This window comes from Delphinus delphis, chromosome 13 (genome assembly GCF_949987515.2).
Source record: "Delphinus delphis chromosome 13, mDelDel1.2, whole genome shotgun sequence".
NCBI lineage: Eukaryota > Metazoa > Chordata > Mammalia > Artiodactyla > Delphinidae > Delphinus > Delphinus delphis.
The window spans coordinates 72,127,892-72,142,152 of NC_082695.1; the positions used below are offsets into that span (position 1 = coordinate 72,127,892).

At 44.6% G+C, this 14,261-nt stretch overlaps 1 long non-coding RNA gene across 1 annotated transcript in view; it reads right to left on the reverse strand.

Annotated features, from left to right (window-relative positions):
- Nucleotides 1–14,261, reverse strand: part of LOC132436642 (uncharacterized) — an 88,337-nt gene that overhangs the window by 44,926 nt on the left and 29,150 nt on the right. The window lies entirely within an intron of this gene.

The window sequence follows — 14,261 nt, forward strand, 5'->3', positions numbered from 1 at the left end:
GCAAGGCTGACTGGGTTTGAATTCCACTTTATCTACTTACTAGCTGGGTGATTGGCAACTTACTTAACCTCTTTGGTGTCAGTCAGCCTATGCTAAATTATGCTGCAGTAACAAACAATTCCCAGATCCTAGTAGCATAAATAAACAAAAAAGTTTTACTTCTTTTTTATTTCTTTTGGTTTTTTTTGGCTGCGCTGGGTCTTAGTTGCAGCATGTGGGGTCTTTGTTGAGGTGTGTGGGATCTTCACTGCAGTGCGTGGGCTTCTCTCTAGTTGTGGGGTGCAGGTTCTCTCTCTCTAGTTGAGGCATGTGAGCTCAGTAGTTGTGGTGCATGGGCTTAGTTGCCCCACAGTATGTGGGATCTTAGTTCCCTGACCAGGGATTGAACCTGCGTCCCCTGCTTTGCAAGGCAGATTCTTTACCACTGGACCACCAAGGAAGTCCCAAAAGTTTTATTTCTCATTCACTATGCCACCTCTCTACTCTGGTACCCAAGCTGAGGAACAAGCCTCTATCTGGGTGGGACATGCTAACTTTGCAGCAGAATGAAAAGGGAAATGGCAGAATCACGTAATGACTCAAAAGTTTCTCGTCAGAAGTGGTTTACATCACTCCTATCGTATTCATTGGCCCAAGCAAATCACACAGCCAAACCAGGCTTCAACAAGGCAGGGAAGAGCAGCAAATACTTGAGAACCATACAATCTACTGTGAAGTTATCCTGTTTTCCCATGTGTAAAATTGGAATAATAATAGTATTTACTTCTTAAGTTTGTAATAAGATTCAATGGGATAATAGTTTTAAAGTGCCTAGCATGTCGTAAGTGCTAAGAAAATGTTAGCTATTGGTATGGCCTTGCTGATACATATCTGCAAGTGGTTTTCATTTAAAAATTTTTCTTATGAAAAAATAATCAGAGAAAAATACAGCATATCACACAAGCAAAGAGAAAAAGAATTAGAATCACTTTTAACCTGACTGTCAGTCAGGTAAGGAAAATATCATAAGTATTTTGGAGTATATCTTTAAGACTTTATACGCACAATCACATCACATCACACACACAAACACACACACAGATGTAGGTGACAAAAATGAATTATAACAAGTTGTATTATAATCTTTTTTTCCATCTAACTGTAATGTAACCCCCTTCATGATAATAAAAATATATTCAATCCGTGATTTTAATCAGTTTCATAGTATTACATTCTTTGTATATAACATTTTCCTTCAAAAATACCATCCACTTACTATTCAGGATATGTAGATTTTTAAAATAGTGTTTCCAAGTATTTGGAACTCACTCTGGTTAACAGTGGTTTGCTGCTCACTCTGCCCCATCTTTTCACAGTTCGGTCTTCTCAGGTTACATTTTTAGAAGTGGAATTACAGGTATCTTCCCAAGGCTTTTGACATGGATTGCCAAAAGGTCCTCCAGGAAAGCTCCAATTTGTAAATTTCACTAGCAGTGCAGCTCTCACTAAATAAGATTCCTTTTTTTTTTTTTTTTTACACTTTTTGCTATCTTAGAATCTAAGGGTGGCAAATGTCATCCCAGTTGCTACTTTAATTTACATTCCTTTGATAACAAATAAGGAAGAAATTTTCCTACAGTTATTGGCTACTTATATTTCTTCTCATGTGAGTATAACTGTCTTTCAAATATACTCAAGAACTATTGTGATTTTCTTTTAAAGATTGCACTAAGTCAAAATGATCACAAATATTAAATGACACCTAGTAATTATTGTACATTTTGTTAGATTCAATAGTGGTATCGTAGTTCTGTAAGAAGTTGTCCATATTGTTAGAGATTCTTACTGAGGGACCAGCAGTGTATGGGTGTTCTCATTTTCCCACTACCTCACCAATGCTTGATACGGTCAGTCTTCAAGTTTTGCTTTCCTGGTTGGTGCATAGTGTATTACATATTACATTGTGGTTTTAATTTGCATTTCCCTTTTGGCTACTGAGTTTGAACACATTTTTATATATTTATTGACCATTTAATCTTTTGTGAAGTATCTGTTCAAGTATCTTGTTCATTTTACTATTGGAATATCTGCCTTTTTCTTGTTTTGTGAGAATATCTATATGTTTTCTACATATAAGCCCTTTGTCATTTATAAGTGTTGCATATATTGCAACGGTGGCTTGCCTTGCCACTCTGAAAACCGTCTTTTGATAAGTAGAACTTCTAAATTTTAACCCAGTCCAATTTATTAGTCTTTTGTTTCATGGTATAGTTCTCTGTGTATCCTGTTTAAGAAATCTTTGCCTACCGTAAAATCATGAAGTTCTTTTTCTACGTTATCTTTTCGAAGGTTTTGGTTTCCCATTTAGGTCCCTGATGCATCTGGAATTGATTTTTTTGCTTAGTTGTCAAGGTTTCCTGCACCAGGTATTTAAAAAAACAAACAAACAAACAAACATCCTTTCCCCTGGTCTGCAGTGCCATCTTTGTAAAAATTGCAGTGTCGGCATATATGCGTTTGTTTCTAAGCTTCCTATCTTGTCGCTTGGCCTATTTGTCTATCCTTTTGCCAATTCCACACTGTCTTAATTAGCCTAGCTTTATACATCTGGATATCCAGTAATAAAAGTTTCTCTGCCTCATTTTTCTTCTTTAAGTGTCCAATCCCTACAAGGGACTGTATATATATTACTTCTGGGGTTTAGCCCTTTGGGTCCTCACTGTAACATGTGGTGGTGTTTCGGAGCCCCCCTTCCTTGCTGTGCCCCCAAATTTTATCTCGCAGTCATACATGCTCTACTCAGCTTCGTGGCCGCTCTCTCTTGAAACAAGCAGGTGCTTCTGTGGACAAACTAGCCCTCCCAGTGCCAGGCTCAACACTCTAGGCTTCCTTCCTCTGCTGGTTCTTGGCATCATGATTCTTCAGTCATGTCCTGTGAGCCCTCCAATACCTCAAACTGGTATATTTTAGGTTATGTCCGGCTTCTCTAAGTGAGAGGTTTAGTCTGAATTATCTAGTCTGCCATTACTGAAGACAAAATTTCTAACCCTTTTAACACTTAAGTATATTTGGAAATGTTCACAATACAATAATTTTTTTAATGCAAAAAAAGAAAGGAATCTCAAATCCACAGGACTTTGGGTCATTACATAACTCCTGCGTCATTAGCTACCAGACATGACTGCACACCATTGAAGTGCTAACACAATGTTCTGATTCTGGCCGAGGTCCTCAGATTGGAAATGCCTGAGGCTCACAGATGCCACTGGAACAGAGGCAGGGTCTGGAGCCACACCTGGAGATGGTGCCAGCTGCACCAGCACTTCTGACATTTGACCAGCCCAGACAGGTTAGGCAACTCGGTGCCAAGTACTTAGAACTAAGAGGGAAAAAACGCTTAACTGACTGAAGTTTTTCATTTTCAAAGGACTTCTCTGGGCTGTGTCAGAAGCACCTCATATAGATACCCATGTCACTGTGCGAGGTCTTTTGATATTCTCATAGGCGGATTTTTGTATGCAGAAAAGACTGTTTCAAGTTTTGTTTTAGAAATAAGATTTCCAATTTCTTACTAATGGATGCTAACATTTAATGGGTTCTTATTATATAGCAGGGACTATTCTAAGAGCTTACATCTACTATCTTATTTAATGCTCTATTAATATTCTGCTATTAATGTCAGCATGTCCATTTTATAGGTGAGAATACCGAGGCACAGTCAGGTGAATCTACCAGCCCAGGATCACACAGCAATTCAATGGCAGTGCCGGTTTTAAACCCTGGCAGCTTGGCTGCAGCAACAGTAGAGCTATGCTCCACTGTTTCTCCTTAAAGAGCCAAATTTGAAAACCTGCTTCTAAGTTATGCTTCTACAATTAGCTTATAAATCTCATTACTATGTGTAAGTCTAACACATTTTAACAACCACTTTAAGGGAGACTTTGATGCATGGTTGATTCAATTTATAAACTTGGTTAATTAAATTCCCTTAAACATTTTAAACTGCAGTTATAAATTTACTATGTTCTCTTTCCTTTTTAAGTACCTCATCTGACGGATTTAACAAACAAAACCCTCCCAGCTACTTACATTCTTATAAATCTAATAAATTAAACTTCTGAGTGTGGTGAACCCTAAGTTCTCCTAAATGTTTTAACCCTGTATGTTAATTTTATACAATCTCCATTTAAGAGCATAAGCCTCATGAATCGCTCAGTTCCCATTTTAAACTAAGATTACGAGGCTGAACTGTTTCTACAGAAGACAAATTCTCTTCAACTTTTGAAAATTAAAATACCAAATATGCAAAGAATTCCCTGATATGAAAATATCAATGCTACCAATTTGATTCTTTTAAACATTCCTATTTTTAATTTTAAAAACTTCTGAGTTAAAACATGCCTGCACTCTAAGGAAACAATTTTGTCCTAAACAAATTTGGAGGTTACCTTCCCTGGCTTTTTTTTTTTTTTTCTCTCTCTCTCTACTGGAGAGGATTCTTAAATGACCAAGGGTGTTAACCAGAATTTGACCAGACTCTTGTTTGCAACTCCAACGTCCAGGATAAAGCCATGTTTGCAGTCACCACTCCTGGCTTTCAAAAGTCCAAGAATGGAGTGGGCATGTGGTCCCGATTCTCCCGGGGTTATGATTTTAGCTAATTTTTAAGTCATGCAGTGTCTATAACCTCTCCTCAGGTAACCTCATATTTGATTGGGTTCAATAATCTATTTGCTACTCCATTCCATTCTGATCCATTTTTTTTCTTCTTCTCTGTTAGAACTATGCAACTTGTATGGATATTAATATAATAACTGATTGAATTCTGTGTGTCTCCAATGGCTATGTCTGACTCAAATTATAACTTCTGCAATATTCACGCATATATACGCAACACTCACCCACACACCCCAAGATATTTTTTTTTTTTTTTTTTTTTTTTTTTTTTTTTGCGGTACGCGGGCCTCTCACTGCTGTGGCCTCTCCCGTTGCAGAGCACAGGCTCCGGACGCGCAGGCTCAGCGGCCATGGCTCACGGGCCCAGCCGCTCCGCGGCATGTGGGATCTTCCCGGACCGGGGCACGAACCCGTGTCCCCTGCATCGGCAGGCGGACTCTCAACCACTGCGCCACCAGGGAAGCCCACCCCAAGATATTTTTAGGCCCACCTAGTATCCTAGACAAACTATTGACCAGTTTTGAATATCCAAAGAATCGTAAGTCTAAGCATTTGCTTAGGTGAGTTCTAAGAGAAATGAATAAGAACATTTGCATAAATTAAATGTGAAGATACTTGCTAAAGAAACATGGGTTTGATTGAAGATTTGAAATGAAATTTCTCACTTAGCTTGGGAATTGCAAATCAGTTGGTCTCACAATCTCCACCCATACCCACACTCGACCAGGAAAATATTCCCTTTTTGCTTTAAGACTTTTAAAGACAATGTGAAGGATTCAGAAGTTCATTTTCTCTCCTCCAGACTCAACGCATAAGCCCCCTGTACTTGCATTATCATAAAGCCATGGTAATTGCTTGAACATGTTCATTTATCCTGCAACGTGCTGGTTTTATCTGCCTGTATTTAAAGGACTGAAGGGGTGACAGGGAACAGCTAGAGAGAGCAGTTTGGTCTGCGAATGCAGAGAGCCTGAGCTCAGAGATGGATGTGTTAGGACTCAAGTTTTCTTGAAATGGAGCAGCTCACTGCCTGGCTGGTACTGAGTCTACTCTGCCCTCTCCTTTCTCTCCTCCCTCCTGCTGGGGCTTCCCTCACCACTAGCTCTCACACACTCTCTCTCCCTTCCTCCTTACCTGCTCTCTGCTCTCTCACCTACCCTCCCTCAGTCCAGAGACTGTAACCCTGCAGAGAGTGGTAGATAGACAACCCCTGCTCCATCAAAAAAAAAAAAAAAAATCTTATTACAATTGCTACAATCAGAGCCAGGAGCCGTTTGAACGCCCGTATTGATAATCACAGCTGGGACTGCATAAGCAAAATAAGAGCTAGTGGACAGTCAGAGACCATGGAAAACCCATCGATTGTTGCTGTGGCTTCTTTCCATAGCACAGAATGAGCGTGGAAGAGCTGAACTCTGGGTAATTTCGAGCAAACAATATGCTGTGGAGCGTTATTTGTAGGCCCTGAAAATCGAAGTGGAACCCCCAGCTCCCCGTAGAACATGCTTCGTTAGTGTGGAACAAAGGGCTGGTGCTGGCTGGGGACTGCAGTGCAGTGGGGAGGGGGGATGCAGCAGGTACAGTGGAAGCTCAGGGAGGCTGTGTGGACCAGTCCCTGCACCAGAGAGGACTCGGAGATACAGGAGAGCCACCCTCCTTTCTCAGTGTAGGGGCTGCCATTCATGAGGTCAAAGATGGCAGCCCTGATGCTCACTAGCTGGGTTAGCTTCTGCGGCCTTCCATCCAAGGGTCCTGGGTTCCCTTCTGCCTCCAGTGCAGGGTTCTTATGAGGACCAAGTATGACTCAGCGATGTAACAGCATCTATTTCATATGCATTGATATGATTTTAGAGATCTGCCTAGCACCATGATGGGGCCTAAGTGTGCATCAGGGACCAGCATGGTCAGGCCCCAGAGGAAACAGATGGCACCGTCAGTCAGGGTATCTGGGGGAGAGCTGAGGAAGGGACTCTCGCAAAGAATGGACAGGGTTAAGGGAAAGCAGCAAAGCAGGGCAAAGCACCAGGGGTTAAGCCCAGCAGAGAGAAGTTCCAGCCCTAGGTCCAGAGGAGGAGACAGGTTCCCGAGCTTGGAGAGAGCTGCAGTTGTAGCTGCAGGAGAGGGCTGCCCCACAGAAGCTGTCGCCTGTGTTAGGTGAACTCAGTTACTCCAAAGGATGACCCATGCAAGGAGGAAGTTGGGGTGGAGGGGTGAGTACCCTGACTTCACTCTCATCTCAGCCTCTGATCTCCCGGTAGAGACTTGTATTGGCCTGGCCCAGCCCAGCCCGAAGCCAGAGGACAAGGAAGACCATCAATGCAGACCTCCTGGGCCCGCCTCCCAGGACCAGAGCAGGTACAGAAGCATGGAAAGTAGTTCTGGAAATGGCCGGTACAGCAGCCCTGTTCCGTGTCCCTAGCCAACCCTAAGCATTACTCTGATACTTATCCACTCACAGGTCATTTGTCCACATTAGACTCCTTGGAAACAGGGCCTATACTGACTGCAGTGGATTCAACAAGTAAGAAGTAGTTGGAAGGTTCGGGGCTGCTGGAGTAGGTCCCACAGGAACAATGTCAGAGCAGGCTTCTCTGTGAGTCTCTTGGGCTTTCTTTTATGTTGTCACCTCATGGTGACGTGATCCAGGCATCTCAACATTCTAACCTCAGTACCTAACATGGTCCCTGGAACACAGAGGATGCTCAGTAAATCAGGAGTGAATGAAGGAACGATGGCCCGACCACCAGCTGGAGATGGTCAAGGGCAGAACGCTTCCTTGGCCTGTGAGCACAGTCCTCTTAGGAGACTCTGAGCAGAGTCTACCCACTAGTAGAGCTCAGAGACCTTCAGGAGACTCAACCTGTGTTGGCGAAAGTCACTGCACCAGAGGCTCCCCTGCTGCGCCCCTTCTATCCTGAGCATACCGGCACCAGGACAGCTGAACTCCACGCAGTCTGCTCCCACTGTGTCCCCACTGTTACCCTGAGCTCCTGAGAACAAACCCCACTCTCATCCATCCTTGTCACTCTCATGCTCAGCTGAGTAACAAGTAAGTCCAACCCCCGTTTTACAGGCGAGAAACTGTCTCAAGATCCTTGTTTTCTAGTGCAGCAGATTCTACACAATCCTCCTACAGAGAAAACAACCATAGGCTTCAGGCCTCGGGGAGAAAGGAAAAAACAGTCTGCTCCCATGGTCTCCCCGCTCCCAACCTTTCCCACCATCCCACAGCCAGCTGCTTGGAAATACAGGCCTTTCCATGGGCTCTTGATTCTTAAAAGAAGAGGAAGAAGAAGAAGGGATGGGTGAAGGAGAAGAACTAGAAGAAGAAATCATGCCCCAAACTCCTAGGTTGATTTAGAGGAGCCCAGATATGTGCCTCACATACCAGTTCCTTCAGCCACGGGCCACACTGACCAGATCACTCCTCGGGGCAGGAGGCAGGGTCAGAGGGGGACCAATGCCCCAACCCCTCTTCCAAGTTTTTCCAGGAAAATGTTAGTTCCAAAGAGTGGATACTGGACCTTCTCTTCAAACCATCAATTCACAGGATTCTCCCAGAGAGGAGAGCAATAGGGTAGAGCCAAATGCAACAAAATGACATTTGTCTTGAAGAACAAACTTGCTTCATTTGCACTGCAAAGCATTTTAAGCAATGAACTGGGTTACTATATTGATTAACTACAAGATCACCCATAAACAACAAACCCAACATAGAAATGCATTTCTATATCACATCAAATCTAGGCTGGTGCAGGGCTCCCATCTCCTGCTGTCCTGTTGGCTTGTCATTTCCAGGGTGTTTATTTTGTCCATATACTTCTGAGTGATTACCAGCATGTCTGTACAACTGCCAGCAGGAATGCTGGGGAGGGGAAGGCAAGGGCACACCCCTCCCTTTAAGGGGAAGACTTGGAAATGTACACACTGTTATTTCCACTCTCATTCTATTGGACACATTTTAGTCACACGGCAACCCTTAGCTGCAGGGGAGGCTGGGAAATGTAGTCTTTATTCTCAGTGGCCTTGTTTCCCAACCAAAAATTATTTCACTCTTTAAGAAGAAGAAAAAATATTTTTAGGGACAATTACAGTCCCTACTGTAGTTGCAAACATAAAAACATGTATGTGTCACATACAAATACAGATTTTAAATTTCTCTTTAAAAAGTTGAAGGATCTGACAATATTGGGAGATACTGCTATGGGGTAAGAATCAGCAGGACTAAGTAAAAGCTGAGCCAATGGGGCAAGGTCTACCCCAGTTCCTACCTGGAACTAAGGAGAGTCTGGAACTGAATGATGCCCTTAGGGGCAGGGTAAAGTAACAGTTTGGATTAATCCAACTCCAAGAGATTAACCCTTTTCTAGTAGAGGGTTCTACTACACAGCTCACTCTCACCACCATCTGCACATCAGTGCTGTAAGAACAAGAGTGCTTCGAATCAATGTTAAACCAAAGAATTCATTCATTCATTTTCTTCAACAAACATTATGTGTGTACCTACTTTGTGCTAGTCCTGGTACTAGGCCCAGGGACACAAAGAAGAATATGACACAGACTTTGTCTTCCAAAGAGCTCTTATTTTTTTTGAAACATTTATTTTGGGGACCCTCAAGGTATTTTTAAAATTAAATGAGTTCCTATATTAAAATATGTGAATCAATCCTCCACTGTGAGCTCATCATAATAGGAGGTATCAGGGACATAGCTATGTAGTTTAAGATAAGACCCAGTACCTGATGACAAACTAGAGAATAAATAAATAGTCCCGAAGGGTTTCACTGTGGGGAGTTTTGAGGCATTTCCTCCTACCGTCCTTCTTCCCACTTTCCCAAGTGTATATTTTCAGTACGGAGGACGACATGTTTTATGGATTAAGAAACCATGTTTTCCTCCCAAACATGCAGCACATTTCTTCTCTTAAAGGTTAGCTGCTTCAAGACAGAAGACATTTCTCTGGCAGTTCCATTAGTTTCCACTGGTGGTTGAATCATCGCCATTGGGGTTGGGATGGTCATAGCACATCGTTCTGTAGATCATCACATGACAAGTCTTTTGGGCTAGAACTTCAATTTTGACTGTATCATCAGGTAATCTACTTCTGACCCATAAGTGAACTTGGAGCAAGTATAAGAGGAATGACACAGGACCAGATTTGTTCTGATTCCCTTGGCACGGACTTGGCGAGATAGAAAAATGGCAGACTTCCTTGTCTCACCCCCTACCCCTACCTGGAGATCCTCCACAAGTTCTCTACTGTTCAGTCACTCTGAGGACTAGTTACAAGCACTGCTTTGGGATCACATAGCTCTGAGTTCAAATCTCAGCTTTACAGCAAACACGCTGGGAGATTTTGGAAACATTACTTAATCTTTCTAAAGTACAGCTGGCTTCTGTCTAAAATGAAGATAATTATGGTAACAATACAAGATTGTTGATAGGAATCATTCATTCATTCAACATATTTTGAACTCCTACTATGTTCTAAGGACCATGTTCTAGCACTGACAGATTCCTACTTTCATATAACTTATATACTAGAGAAATAAATGAGTTAATGCCTGAAAAGGGTTAAGTCTGGTGCCTGAAATGTGGTCAGAGCATTATTATAAGGGAAGTTAGCAAAAGTGTCCACTGTGTTCCAGGAGTTTGAATACCCCCAGGGTCCAGGGAAGAGACTAAAGAGAAAGTTCTACTGCCTGAGCCCTCAGAGGGAAAAACTTCTGCCCACTCATTCACGCTTAGAGTCTACGGACTCCATGTGTTGCCCACAAGAGGTCTTGCATCTTACAAGAAGATGCCTAGAAATTCTGAAGAACAGAGAGCCCCGATATATATATATATATTTATATATATATATAAATATATATATATTTTTTAAAGCAAACAAGGAATGCTTAACCTTATGCATAAAATACCATGGTGAAGCTTCAGACACTGAGATGTTTTGGTAAGTAAGATATTTGGTGGCAGGAGCTTCCTAGTGCCCTCGGATCACAGTCATAAAGGTAACGACCCCTCTGCTTCCACATAAAACTAAACCCTCCTTGACGCCTTATCCCAAACAGGATACAAGGCAGCTTCCCTCCCTCGGCCTTCAGGGAAGTTGGCCCAAACGTGGAAGCAAGCCTACTGGCATTGCAGCTTTTCAGTGCACTGGGGGCATCTGCATGCCAAGCTGGCTCAGAAGCTATTAAAAATGGAGAAGTACCGAGAAGCAATTCTTGGTGGGCGCAGGTGGGAGAGGGTAGGCAGAGGCTCGTTCCCAGCCCTCCTCTCTGCCATGGGAATCACAAGCACATGAATAAACAACATGGGCCTGGAACAGCAATGCAGGGAAAGGATGAACCCGCTTTTGCCTGAGGCCCCATGTACCAGCGGCCAAAGATTTCCAGGAACATCAAACCTGCCTGGCTGGCTTCCCTGGAAAAGAAGGGAGTCCCGAGAAGTGGGCAGAGGTGTCCTGGCCCCCAGCCCCTCGGTAATAATCAAGATCAGCCCCAAGCAGAGGGTGTCAAGTGGGTCTCGTATTTATGACGATACCAGCAGGGGAAGAGCCGGGAGCAACTGGCCCTGTGGTTTATTAGTAGATCAGCCGCCCAGGTTGGCCAGAAAGAGGGTCCAGAAAATTAAATGACCGACACAACAGACCTAAGAAAGGGGAACAGAGTAGACCACAGCACCTCCCCTCAGAGCCTTGGGGTTCCTTCAAAGACCTCTCGCATTTTTGCTTGGTTTGAACTTAAATGTTTTCTTTAATATATTAGTTTAAACGGGTTTCATTGATTATCATAAGATAAATGATGTCACTTTGAAAAACATTTTCTCTCTTTCATCATTTTAAATAAAGGGGACAATACATCAAACGGCAAAAACTCTCCTCAGGTTGGGGTTCTTTCTGGGCCTATATATTTTGCAACATAAATTTTTCAACTCACTGAAAAGAGACACAGAATGGGAAAGAAAAATGTAAGGGGGGCTTCACTGATGGCGCAGTGGTTGAGAGTGCGCCTGCCGATGCAAGGGGACGCGGGTTCATGCCCCAGTCCGGGAGGATCCCACGTGCCGCGGAGCGGCTGGGCCCGTGAGCCATGGCCGCTAAGCCTGCGCGTCCGGAGCCTGTGCTCCGCAACAAGAGAGGCCACAACAGTGAGAGGCCCGTGTACGGCAAAAAAAAAAAAAAAAAAAAGTAAGGGTTCCCTCTGCTCTTCTTGTCAATCTCCTTGAAGTTGAAAATCCATCTTGCCTGGCCTGATGCAGGCTGATTGCCAAATTGGGTTGCTGTCGCCTCACTTTCCTACTTATTTAGCTTCTTGAAGGGTCTCCAGGCCTGGCTCGAAAAGGGCCACAGAGGGGTTGAAATGGGCTTTTTCTTGGGTCGATGCAGGTGGGCCCGAGGTTACCTTGCCCACTGTATCCATGGCAATCATTTGCTCCCAGCAATGAACCCCGTCTCTGCCATCGGGCCCACTGGACAGGGGTGCTCCCGCCAGGGGTCGAATGGCCAACTGTCTGCTGGACTCTTGCACACCAGTCACCAGTCCCTCAGCCATCGGGGTTGGGGAGGAGTTGAAGCAACTTTTTCTTAGGTGCCTTGACTACCTTATCTTATTTGAGTCATTTCCCAGATGCCTGTCAGCTATTCTGAAGACAAAATTGGGGAAATGGCTTCTATTCTGATGACATAAAATGCCCTTAAAGGCAAAGACTTCAGTTCATACCAGATTTTTGTATCCAGCCTTCAGGAGCAGCTGTGGCTCCTGGAGCAGCTGTGCAGTAGGACGCAGTGCCCTGAACTTGGGCCCAGGAAGCTGGAGTGTGAGTCCAGGAGCGCCCAGACCTGCCACTAACTTATCACATAAACCAGGCTAGTCACTCACACTGCTCACGCTGCAGGGAGCTGTTGCGAAGACCAAATGAAACCATGATTCTTTCTGGCCACAAAAGATTTGAGGAAACAGCTCCTGAGAAAACAGGACTTGGGGTTGAGGGAGCAGCAACCAGGCCCTAATGGTCTTGGAGGTACAAGAAGAGCCTCCAGGCTGGGACGCCCAGCTTCCTCCGAGTGTGGGTCTCACATTCACAGCACAAGTGTGAACACTCAGGAAAGTCTTCCGTAGAAGTTCTAGAAATGTCATACACGTGGAGTCACTTCCCTGCTCAAAAGCTACCCATGGTTCCAAATACGTGCCAAGCTGCCCGCCCAGGCTTCCTGCCTCCTTTCCGGTCAGACTGGTCTCCTCACCGCCCCAGAAGACGACTTCCACTCCCCCACAGCTCCCCCAGAACACCCTCCTTCTTGGGGCCCAGATTCCCCTCAGCCTCTGTCTGGGGAGCCCGCTCTCAGCAGCCCACTCCACCTGGACCCCTGCTTTGGAGCTGACACTCACCATCACGCTCACCAGGCAAAAGTCAGGTGCTGCCCTCATGGGAGGGTTTTCTGAGCTGTGATTTCAACTCTTGGATTAAGATTTAACTTTTTCTGAGTTTTTACCTTGTAGGTAAAAGCCAAGTAGGTTGGACGCTTTTCAGGGGGGCGAGAACTGCATCTAATTCATCTCTGTATCCCCTGGCAGACAGTACGTATTTAATCAATGTGCCTGGAGAGATCAATATGGAAATCTTTCCATCTCTAGAACTTTGTTCAGACCCCAAAGAACAGAAGAGAGCAGAAGACAGTCTCCCTCAGTGACCTGGTGGACAGCTCTCATGGGCTGTGACTACAGGCCTGGAAAACAACCCTGTACCTCAATTTACACCCTCCTCCCCAAGGCCTGAAATGACTCTAAGTGATGTCCCACAGGTCACATAGCAGGTTTCACAGAACCAGTGAGGTAAAGCCCGGCCGAGAGCCTTAGCTCCCTCCCCCTCCTCCTTCTCTCTCTCTCTCTCTCTCTCTCTCTCTCTCTCTCTCTCTCTCTCTCTCTCTCTCTCCACTCCCCACCCCCATTTTCATCTACCCTGACATAGGCTGTTTACCTACACCTTGATGTAGCTTAGGAATATCGCTAATGTTTACGGAGCGCCAACCGTATGCTCGGCACTGTGCTCACGACTTCCCACGTGCTATTTCACGGAATCCTGACACCAGCCCTTTGAGACGGCTTCTAGTTCCCACTTTAAAGGTACTGAAAACAGCAGTGAAATCGTTGCCCAGAGTCACTTAGGTAGGAGATGCAGGACTTGGCCCCCTTCGGCCTTATTCTAAAAGCCTCTGTATTTAGATTCTTCCTCTTGGTGGGGGAGGGAGGCAAGGTGGGATGCGTGAACCTGCACTGTCTTCATCTTCATAAAGTCCAGGAGGCAGGATGCAACACTCCATTGTGGTTATCCCAGAGAAGACCAGGAAACCAAAGCCAACCCCGGCCGCTCAGGAATCGGGAGCACAGCGTATCCTTATCCACACCCGAAGGGGTGAGTGACAAGCGCATGCAGTCTTATAGAAACTCTCTCTACTACTAACCCACAGAGCATGCACCACGTCCATTCACTCACTCGTCTATACAGCAAATGTTTCCTGAGCATCTACTATATTCCAGGCCCTGTGCTAGGATCAAGGGGTAAAAAGTAATCAACGCCTGGCCTTGAGGAGCTCACTACCT